The following is a 12,879-nucleotide window of genomic DNA, read 5'->3' on the forward strand; positions in this document are numbered from 1 at the left end:
TTTTATTATTAGAGCACATGGACACCACACGGTGCTTCCAGAAATCTTTGTCGCTCGCCAGTCTTTAGCTATCATCCCGTAGATCCATTGTGTATACCCTTTAGCGTTGAAATCCGTTTGGCTTGAAGTAAAGGGCAGGCCAGGTTGAGACTCGTGAATAAGTTCTAATATTGCTTCCTCACTTTCAATGTGATGAGATCTACTGCAAGCATCTGTTGTCGAAGCTTAGTATATGGTTGTTCTGAGCATTCGCTACTGAAAACCAGCACCATTAGAATGGAAGCGTCAAACAGACGACATTAGGTTTTAACCGAATACGGCCGTGAGTCCCAGCTATTCCCATTCCGATAACGAGTTCGCATTGTAAAGTGTCATCTCCCTGCCACCCTGATTTTCACTTTATCGTTATCCGAAGAGTCACTCAAACCAATCACAGAGGTTCTTAATCCACAAAATGCAGCGTTTTCCTCTATCTCATATACAGTAAAACCCCGTTAATACGCACGGTTCATTTGAAATTCGCTGTAAATTGAAAAAATACGGAAACAATGTTATAAAATTGCAACAAAAATATTTTTTTTTAACAAAGTTTTACTATTCTTTTGCCATACATTTTATAATTAGATTTTTTTAAATTTAATTTTCGATTACGTTGATTTCAAATTTTACTGTATTTTTCCTAGGATACATAATGACCTGGGGAATGCTGTATTGTTGTCCTCTCACAATGTGGCTGAGGTACTGTAGTTTTGAGGCTTCGTAGAACTCAGTAACATTCCCATCGGTTTTTTTTTTGACCACGTCCGATCCTAAGAAGATCATAGGACCTCCACAGAGTGAAGGTTGGCATTAACAGATTTTTGTTTTTATGTGAAATGGATGTTAGCCACTTGCTCAACCTATTAGGTCCATACTCTTACACTTACACATTTAAAAACAATATGTGTATTTGCCAGACCTTTGATATTATAAACCAATGCGTTGATTCGTTTTAGGTTGTCAGTACTTCAAATATAGGACTAGTTGGAAAACAGGTGAAATGATATAATATATCCATATAATTATCTGCATATATTATACAATTGTTCAGTTGTTACGTTTTCCCTGAACACGCAAATAACAGAATGTTGAAAAGACTTGCTAAATGAGGCTATCATCTTATACATTAAGAAGCCAAAATTTTGTATGCTGATATGTTGGGAGAATTTTTGAATTTAACAAATGAGATGTTGACGGTTTAATTAATACACGTGTACTAGTAACCAAATTGTGTAAATCGATTTCAAAAGTCAATTTGCGATTATAAAGAGAGGTAATACCGCTTGGTGAGTGAAACTTTGCGTTTTTTCGTTGGTCGCTACATTGCAGCAATCGCAGTTCAAATGGATGAGGTCAAATAGTTAAAACTGGCCTTATGGTGTAATTTTTTTTTTATAATTTATTATTATCAAATGCTATCGTAATATTAAGTAGAAAATTTATTTGTAATGTTATTTTTAAACTTAGCCGAATCTTTGTACTTTTTTCTCTATGAAAATTGTTTTTTATTTAATTTTGTAGGCAGCAGAATATTTTGACACGTAGTCGTGCATATAAATATAATAATCAATTATCGATAGCGGAAAATATTTTATACAACGATTTTTATCACGGAAGACATTCCTGGAATATGATTTTTTGGCTACGTTCCTAGTTGCAGCTCTTATGATATTAAATTATTCGCTTTTTTTTTTTATTATTCCTGTGATTCTAAATATTTAAGAGTTGGGTGCTTGGTTGGTGTCGAAAAATAGCATTGTGTGTTGAGGCGGGTTAGCTACGAGTGTTTAAACGTTTTTATTAATTATTAAATACCTATATCATCCCTGTGGAGTCAAATTATCATAAACAATAATGAGTTTAAGGCATTTCGCCCACTGAGATAGATACTCATTTAGCGCTGACAACGCAACTGGCGCGTTGCCATTAGATACTATTAGCATGATAATTAAATGTGGTAATTAATTAAAGTGATTAAATGGTCAGCAGTGAATGTGATGACTTGACTGAAATTTAAATTACCAACCAGTAGCTTACCCGGTGTCGCTTGTTAACTGTTAGCCAAACTAAAACGTTTCCATGGCAACACTGTTTCAGTTTGTAAATAAAAAGCGAAAGACATATAAAGTGAAAGCCATTCAAGCGTCAAATCAAAACTGAAAATGAGCTTGTTTAAACAGATATTGTCAACTGCAGTGGCAACGAGTGGATGTAGGCTATGAAATATAAATAGTGTATATTATGTACTAAACTTTTTCAGTCATACGTATTTGTTTTCATTGAAATAAGACTACAATTTACAGACGGTGTTGGTTAGTTTTTAAAATTCAGTTAAATCCTGCGAAAACCAAGCCATAATAGATAATAGTCAAAAATTACTCGTCTATCCATAAAATATCTAAAATTATGCAATTAAATCATACATAATAGATATTTTATGGATAGAATATATTTTATCTATTATAGTTTGGCTTAGGCAGGGCTTAATGAATTTAAAAAAATGAACAAACAATATGTCTAACGTGTATTCTCAATCCAATGAAAACAAATCGATATGAATGAAGAGGTGTGCACAAGTTTGTCATATTGCCCAAAATATACCAAAACTGTTATGGTTTGGTTTCGGCAGGGCTTAATTGATTTTTAAAAACTAACCATCACCATCTGTAAATTGTAGTCTTTTTTCAATAAAAACAAATACGTACGACAGCAAAGTTTAATGTGCACTATTTATGGTGGATCTTAACAGCCTACCTCCACCCTTCGCCACTGACGTGTGCAGGCGCTATTATGTTACACTCCACGTTTGATAATTTGGTTCCACAGGGATTATACAGTCACTTGTAATGGGTTTGTTATTTTCACAGTGAAATAATGTCTTTATTATCGGGATGTGTAAATTTCTAATAAATCGCAACTATTTTGCGTTCGTACATTTAGTTAGGTTATGTTATATAAGGTCACCTGTGTAGTATGTAATATTATTTATATTTAATTTTTACATAATATAGGTGTTGAGTGAAGTAGTCAACGATGTGTATATTTGATTAAATGATTTGGAATAGTGTGATCGTTGTGTATTATTATAATTTGTGACATTTTAACGTTGCATTATTCGTTTTGTATTCGAGGAAAATCTATCGTGTAATAATGTTTAAGAATTATTTCGTTGCCTTGCTGGTGAACTGGCCTATCTATTACACATTCATAAATTTCAAATCAAGCTTAAAATTATTATGACTCATTAACTTTTCCCGTACTGTGATGTCAAATCACGTTACACAGAAAACGGGAAACTAGTATGGGAAATCAGTGTGACGACAAAGTATGGAACGGAATTTATTCAAAAAGTAACTGAAGTGTTAAATGCATATTTTACAGTCGAAGAACATAACCTTAAAATTGCGTAGATTGCGATATCGTTTACTGTGCATGAATTACGTAAAATAAATTTTAATTATTGTTTCCAACTGCTTTTACATGAAGCCTATTTCATCGTTTTCTCGCGTTCGGCTTCGCTCTAACAGTGTCATATTTTCTGTTAAAACTATCGAACTTCACGTTTATGTGGTATGTTTATAACATCTTGACTTTTTTTAAATGTATGTGGAGTAGATCAGTTCACTACCGAGGTATCGAATTTTGTGGTGTTGCTGCCAAAAGTTGGTAAGTTGATAATTTAGGTATTTAGAGTTAGCGATGGATTATGTGTCTATATATAAATATGTATGCTAGGAAAAAAAAATTAAGGTCATTTGATATATAGAACATGCACATAAAGCCCAAAGAAATTAGCATTATGTCTGATTTTAGAGGGCATGTCAAACTCCATAACATGATTTCGAGACTTACCAACTTATGGCAGTAACCCACAATTTATAAATTCATATAAATGTTGTCAATTGTGAAAATAATAATTATATTGATTTATATCTTACATCTTTTATATTTAAGTATGATATTAATTGTTGTAGCCTTCTCTGTATAAGTAATATGTAGCATGATAAAATATGAAATCTATAATGAAATTTGTCTATGGGATATACTATTATTTTTGGATTGCTGCTACAAGTATCACCAATAATTTTATTGTAATGTCAACACTAAAACTGACCTACCACTGATGCAGTGTATATACTATAATTATTATTATATTAATTAAAAGTAATATTGGATAATAAAATTATGTAGTGTTTGGAGTATGACGTTTGGATCCATGCTTTGATCTCAAAATTATTAACGAAATGAAATAATTTATGTAATCATATAGAAAGCCATTATCTTAATGGCCATAAATTCTCTGAATATATAAGATATTGTATTATTATATCATAAACAATAAAACGCCTACTTCAATAGTATTATAATTAGGTAATTTATATCTCTATATTCCGAACAACCTACGTCTGTAAGAGACTTCTTTATACTACTTCTGATAAATTCAGGGCGAAACAAAATAGTAACATGGAAACAACATAACAATTTCTTCAACATAACAATTTTCTATTAAACACTGATTTTTTACACATGTCTGGATGACAACTCACAGTAAATTTAAAAAAATGCAGTTAATGCTTCAAATACATTATCGTCATGTTACATGCTGTCACAGTAAGCTGCCACTACGGGAAAAAAATCTGTAGTCGGTAATTGGTATTTAAAATGTTATCAGACTGATGCTCCCATCCCGTAGCACATTTTGAACCTTTGAACGAACATTGTCAGTTAGCAAAATCTACCAAAATCGCCAGAACAACAATGAGGTCACCTCACGCGTATCGCGCTACATCATGAACCGCACTAGTCAGTAAACGCTTTTTTCTATTTTCTGCAGGCCTACACATTTTCGACTCATCGCGTGTTCTGTGTTTTCTCTGTGGATTTTCTATTAAACTATTATCTTTTCTGGTGTTTACGTCTATTATCTATGGTCTGCTGGTTGGGTTCTGTTCAAAATATTATCTATGGATCCAATATCGCAAGTAATTTTAACGTACGCACACGTGTAAACTGTTAAAATTAATTGAAATTACCATAAATGATGAATAATAATTCAAAATACTAATAAATTAGAGTTGGCACTTTTCATAATTGAATTTGTAGAGATAGTGCTCATTCAAAATATTCTGCAGAATGACGAAACCATAGATTAAATTTGTCGCCGTGCCACATGACAGCATGTGATGTGATCATAATGTAATCGCAGCATTAATCTACTATGGACAACCAAATAATATCAACCATAAACAATCATACAAAATAATAATATGTATATAGAGGTAAATAATAGGTTAACAATAATAAAGCTCATTTGCATTATTATAATAATTTATCTTTTTTCTTGTAAATGGATGAATTGATAATCATTATGAATTTAATACAGCGATGTCCACGTGACTGCCAGTATGTAAGACAGCCATAGGCCAAATAAGTTTTAAAAACTATTTAAAAATTCTCTCAGAAGTTTACCGAATTTTTAGCATGCGAATTGTACTGTAAATTGCCCTGTTCTGATATGATTTATTTAATAAAGGTGTCACTGTAAAAAAATCATATATATAAATTAGTACACCCAAGTGCTTTTTGAAATTGCTACGTGTTGTAAATGTTTTTGAAAAATGTAATATCTGTGTATGTTTTGTACGTGTGCGATTGGTTTGTTTGTATCGGTGTCACTCGATCAGAACAGGGGCGGAAAATAAGGCTATAAAATAATCATGTCGCTTGAAATACGGTAATGTGAATCGTCTTTCATTTAACGCTATAAATCGACTTGATAGAATTATATTACTCTACGGTATCACAATTGGACCGCATTATGTATCGATGGATCAAATAACAAATTATTATGCGTTTCGATTGCCATCTGTTAGTGAAGCCTTCAACTAAAATAAGAATGTTGTTGAATATGTTTTGGACAGTTTTGAAGTAAGCAGTTTTCCAGCAATTAGACAAAGTTAGGTTGACATTAATTTTGCATCCACATCCACTGATGTATACTGGGTTGACTTAGTATTGTTAATCAGAATAATAAAAGTGTGTGCAATTAAATTTGTAGTGATGTGGCATATTGGTCGCTTTTGGCTGAAGCTGTTACTAATGCCATCTGTTAAACTTACGACACAACAATGGCGGACAATCCTAATAATGTCTTTTTTGTCTAAGCGGCGGTTTTGTCATATTTCTACTTCTGTATACATCTTATTTGGTAAAATTACAGATTTTCTGTCTATTGATTTTTTTCAATGACGCTTAGACGGCTTATATTTTTGATAGTTGAGTCGATATTGCTATTTTGACTCTGGAATAAACGTATCTAGCACTTTATTGACATCAGATTCTCGATTCTCTGCATTTGAAAGCAGCTTCTCTCAATTACGCAAAAACATTACTTTGTAAATACATAATGGTGTCCAATTATTACAATAAAATTCTATTCTAGGGAAATATTCCCTTTTCTCATCATACATACAATGTGTAGTTAGATTTTCATATTATATAATTATCAAATTTTTGCTACATATAGGTATATATTATATCCACAACTTTTAAAATAACATTTATTGTAGCGATGTGAAACTTCACAAGCCAATTGTTTTGCAGTCCCTCTCTCCTTTCATAATAATATACCATAAGCTAAAATTCATTATTCCTATTCATTAAGCTATACATAAAATATAATTCAGTGCTTTTTTCTGGGGATAAACCGTATTCCCACCTTTTTTTAAACATCTTTATTTTTTTCAATTTATTTTAAGAGTATATCAACTTTTTAAAGATCTTCTTTGTTGACTAAGGCTCAGATGCATAGAACGTCGACATTATGTTAAATCTAAATATTGTTAAAAGTCATGCATATTTAAAAATAGAATGACATGCAAAAAAAATATTAGCAAGGCAACGTTGGCACCAAACCAAACAAATTTATGAACTTTATACGATAATTTAATGATTGCTTTATCCAGTTATAATTCGTTTTCTTTTATTGAGATCGCAATGAAATTACAGATGTTATTAAGATGGCGTCTATTGACATAATATAATAAGCTGTTTTTAATACTACTAGTCTTTCGTGTTTACGTAGATAACCAGTACTCAGTAAATGACATAAAAACTGTATTTATTTGACATGTGGTGTAAAACCGCTGTCTGATTTATTTCACTCTTAGCCACTAGTGGCACTTCGGCGCGCATGCATGCATGTTAATTGCGCATGCTTGTTATTCATTTAACATTATTTACATGAATAACAGCTGTTTAGTGATTAGTGACATTCTATGCATCTCGGCATAAGACAATATTAGCAGTAATGTTCAGCAACTGAAAAACAGGCGTAATTGTTTAAAAAACACAGTATACTTACTATCCAATTTTTTGTTTCTAGAAAATAAGCACTGGGTATATATTATATTTCTCAATTACCGTCACAAAGGTGAGTTTTATGTAATATTAAGAATGAAGTATTCTCATATGAAGAACAATAATCCATTTCGGTAACACTGTCGAAAAATGCCGGGAGATATCAGGAACAATTAATTCATGATGGTGCCGAGTTGCAAGCAGATTTGCATTTTCAACAAGCCTTTAAATGTCATGCCTACAGATGGTCTGATTTCGTCGGTTAATTCTTGTTTTCTGAACAGAACGCATTGCATCCATATGCCTCATATTTTATCGAATAACCTAAAATTTGGGATCGGACCATAAAAATAGCTAATGGATGGAAAAACTTATTTAGTGCATATTAACACATATGTATTTGCACGGATGTTTAAACCGAATTGATGGGGAAATAACTGACAGCCCTACAGAGAGCTTTGATAGTTTTGATAGAAAACTGGACATAGTTGGTAGGGTGCCGAGCGGGAGAAAGTGATGCATTATTGTCAACTCGAGTACAGTTCACAATCAGTAAAATCAAGATATAAAAATACAAGGTTTAATTGTTACAATGTAACAACGATTTCTCGTGAAAAGAGTGTCAATGTAATCTTTACTCTGTGGTCTACAGACTTACTTGGCCACCTCAGCAATATTATAATGGTTCCTACCGCCAACGATTAAAATGTGCAAATACAATTTCATCGCTTTGCGCAGGAAGTTACGGTCACTATCTCTGACAGTGTTTAGATCGCGTCTGTTGTTTCACGTGTAAACTATCGAATCTTATATACTTAGATAATAATTAAGTACATTATTTTGAATTTGTTCCTGTTCATCAATCGATGCTTTTCGATGACGTTACCGATTCGTAGTAATATAGAAATTATCTTTTTAATTCAACGTCACAATAAATAAATAAATAAATTTAGCTATAAGCGTAGCATTATATTATAATAAAAGTGTTTTTCCATGCAAAAATACGCACCCTTTATCACAAACACATATACGCAGACTATTACACATTATTATATATATAAAAAAATATATCTAATTAATTATTATACATAATATTTATATTGAATATATATTTTTATGATTGTATTTTATGAAATTTCTCATGTTCGTGTATATATATTTTTTTATTGATAGAAATTTTATAGACAACTGTTTCAAATGATAAGTTTGCTTGAAATTGAAAGAACTATTATATTAAACTTATTTAGGTATTCTTTCATTATATTCAACATTAATTTGTCACGATTAAATAATTATACAGGTATAGTTTTAATTTATTTATAACCGGATAGTTACTTTCGCTCAATTTTTTGCTATGTCTATTATTATATTGTACGTGTTGTGAACACACAGTATTGCCAGCTGAATATCATTTTATTGCAATATTTATTACATGATACATTTGCCGAAAAGACAAGGTATAAATAAGACAGCCGACTGGAAGTAACGTGGCGTGGTGTAGAATTCACGAGTAGATTGCTGCTCATTCATTAGTATCGAAGCAGTGAAATATTTGCCTATCATTATCACAGAAAGTAAATTGATGGCATATTTTTTTGACATTTATATTGGAAAACTGACGACGAGTAAGAAAGTGGCTTGGGTGATGCACGGCTTTAACCAAGTCTCTGGTAGCTTAAAATAAACGACTCGATTATGCTGTCCGACCTGCCACTTTCCGTGGGCTTTGCGCCTAAGAAACGGTAAAAAAAAAACTTATTTATTACACATGATTTCCAGTGGTGTAGTGCAAAATAAAAAAAAGTTCCAATGCACTGATTAATTTATTATTCTTAATTTAACAATAAATTCGCATTGCATTTATTTTATAACTGCAAAGAATTATCTGATAAAAAAAGATGGTTGGAACTATAAATAATATTTTTTTAATTAAGGAATATGTACCCAGTAATATTTATTTTATGTCGAATTCAAAAATAAGTCGCTCAGGCGTTAGCCATGTGGTTAGTAAATTGACTGAAGATGGATGGATGTAAATGATCGAGTCAGGTAAAGCACTTCAAAGAAAACAGTTGTAAATTACACATTCTGCTTCGTCTTGAAAAACTCTGGCAAAACACCTGCCTACTTCATGTGCTTAGGTTCCATGGTTGGTCAGCTACAATTACATAATCTGTGAGGTTTCCACCATCAAAGACTGATGCATCTGCCGACAAACTTGCGTATTCATGACACAATTTTAGAATTCGGCATTCAACATTTTTAAGTTCCATGACTTTTGATTTGTGGTGTTATCCCACAGCCATTCCTGGGTTTGCACACGTTGACAACCGGTATGTGCTTGTCACAAAATAGAACAGTAGCCTGTGTGCAACTATAAGTTGGTTGAAGATAGAGCTTGTCAAGCCCATGCGGATGCTCGGAGACTGGAGTGAAAATAATGTGGTATCTGCTTCGTGTCCGGAAACTTGTACATGCAGTTCGCCGTATCATACTAACCCGTAAAATGTTGTATCGGAAATATGTGGCCGTATATTAAATATCGTCAAACCTCTTTGGGTCGTATAGTGCTTACATAAAATTCATGTCTAAATTAAACACGGTTCTTGTCGGTTTATAGTAATTTACAAGCCAGCAGTAAACAAATTTTGAAACTAGCCGATATACTGGATTATTTGTTAGGTTAGATTTTCATTCTTGAATTCATGAATTTTGCCAAAATCAGCTATGAAAATTGAATTAATGTTCATATTGAATCTAATAAAATTGGAGACCGTATAGTATACGGTCATCTCTTTCCGATAAGAAAGCTCACGGCGAACTGTTCTACGGTGAAATGTTTTACGTACAATTTACATGTAACCATCTGCTTACCATCCAGAAGAAGGTGGATCCAGTCAAACAGTTCACGAATGAAAATAAATTCAAATAACGATAACAACATGGCTTTAAATGAAGGGTTAATTGATTTTTGTGTAATATTGTATGAATGTATTTAATTATTATATTCAGAGGGCAGTATGTGTTCACAATAATGTTACTATATTATTTTATATTGCAACGTTTTAGTCACTTATGTAGGCCACACCATAATGTAGCAAAGAATGATGTAGATCTATGATATTAATCTTTTTTGTAATATAACAATTTTCATGTTTGTATTTCTCTCAAATATTTATAGTGATACGATTATGCCTATTATAATAATTATAATATTATGAAATATAATAAATCTATTTATCAACTCAGTATTACGCTGATGAACCAAAATTATGACTTTTAATATACCCACCCATTATGAACGATGAACGAAACTAAACAACAAAATAACACAACAACACTACACGAAATATATAATTTTGGCCTGGCAATCTAGACAATTTTTAATATCTTAACCTATCACAAATGCAAATACGTAATCATCTCTATGTAAGCACAACTAACTACCTTTTACGGAAAAGCAACGGTATGGTTCATAAAAAAATCACCAGAGGAGTAAAATTTAAATCAATTTCTTATTAGTACTCGATCCACATTCGTAAAGTACCTCTGATCCATTGCAACATAAATCCAATGGTATTGCACTCCATCATACGAATACGTGTATTAATTAAGGCTCTAAGTACCAAAAAGTAGTATTGCCTGTGGTTACAAAATACTGAATCATTGCAGTAAAATTGCATGAAGAAGACCTTTTGAAAAATGTGTTTTCACAGTGTGAAGCAATCTCGGCAGCTTCCATAATTTTAGGAATTAAGAATTCGCCACTGTCAACACACCATCGTCAGCCATTTTATATTGAATGCCGTTGACCACTGTAGTGGTACTTACACCATTATAAATAAAACACGCCAACGGACTTACAACGTCGCCAGATTTAAATACTTTGTTGTATTTTTTGACTTGCTTGAGGCACTTAGACCATAGTTGACATTATTGGCGTTGGTATGTAGAGCATTTTTCTATAAAAATATCAGTTTTTATTTTTTTGGTACTTAGCGCCTTAATTAATACACGTATTCATATGTGGAAAAGGTTGCCGACCACTCTAAAGTATGCTGACATGATAGTCTGGCGGCCATGTTGTAAAGTTTATACACTATTTGAGAATGTCTGTCAGGATGAAACTGATCTTGGAGTTAGATTAATATTTTATGGAATACTAATAAAAATTTTAACTGAACATTTGAAGTATTATTTATGTAATAGTATGTCGTTCCACCAAGATTAATTCTTCGGTGACAATAATTAATAATAGTACCTACATAGTAGAAAAGTTACTAGATTTAAATATATTATATTATAATTATAAGGGCTGTATGTTAAAGTCAGGTACAATTCTAAGAAATTAAATCACAATCGCAAATCTCATAACATAATAATAATATTGACTGTGTTTAGGAAAAAGTGCATAGGTAACCCTCAATTTTTCGAAAAGTGCTTTTTATTAGATATTAACAATGAATACAACTAAATACACGTTCTATAAAAAGGAAGTAAGCCGCAAATGCCGAATTATTATCTAAATAAATTCAGGTAAATTGAGATTAATTAATTTTTAATTCATGGAAAAAAGCATTTATCCTCAATTTTAATGATTTTTCTGTAATAACTTTTTTTATTATTATTAGATCGAAAATATATTACACCAAATCATCAATCATCATGCACCCAATGTCTGTGTCTATTTAAAAAAAATATATTAAACTAAAATCACACATAAAACGTTTTTTGCCTCCTGTAAAATTTGTTCTGTGAGGGTTACGCCCTTTTTCCTAAACATGGTCGATATGTCAAGTATCAATAATTAACACTGTCAGGGCTGTCACAGCCATAAACCCGGTGTTAATGATAAGGAACTGGAATCCAGAGTTGGTATAGGAAGTCGGAGAACGTCACATCCACGAAAAAGTAAATAAAAAGAAACTTGGTATTTTCACAGATAATATATTGTTCGAAGTCACAATGGTTATTAGCAATAGTACATTAAATGTTTTATTGTAAATTTAGAAATAAGAGGCACTATATTATATAGTTTAAGGCACACGAAAAATATTATATTACGCATGAAGAACTATATATTTCAGCAACGCATACTCCCGGTTTTTCCCTAAGCCCATATTAATATAATATAAGTCAAACCAATATTTACCTGCTTCACTTACTAGCTTCAGACAGTCGATTATTCATACGTCGCCTATCTTATCCTAGCACATATTGAAAATTTTCTCACTCGCACTTATGGTTAGTTTTTGTTAAAGCCTTGGTTACAAGCAAGGAGCACAGAATTAATAGGAACTGAAAATATACCTAATGGGTGTGGAGTAACAGGCAACAGATCTCGAGTGTGGAATAAATGGGATAAACTTAAACACGTGTCAAGAGAATACACTTGTCCTTCGTTCTGACAACTACTCTCGGTTTATGCAATGACACTTATTCAATATTGGTGTATTTGAAGGTTGCAACATACACTATTGC

This window comes from Rhyacophila brunnea, unplaced genomic scaffold (assembly GCF_057557595.1).
Source record: "Rhyacophila brunnea isolate RB1 unplaced genomic scaffold, BYU_Rbru_1.0 scaffold_9, whole genome shotgun sequence".
In the NCBI taxonomy this organism is placed as follows: domain Eukaryota; kingdom Metazoa; phylum Arthropoda; class Insecta; order Trichoptera; family Rhyacophilidae; genus Rhyacophila; species Rhyacophila brunnea.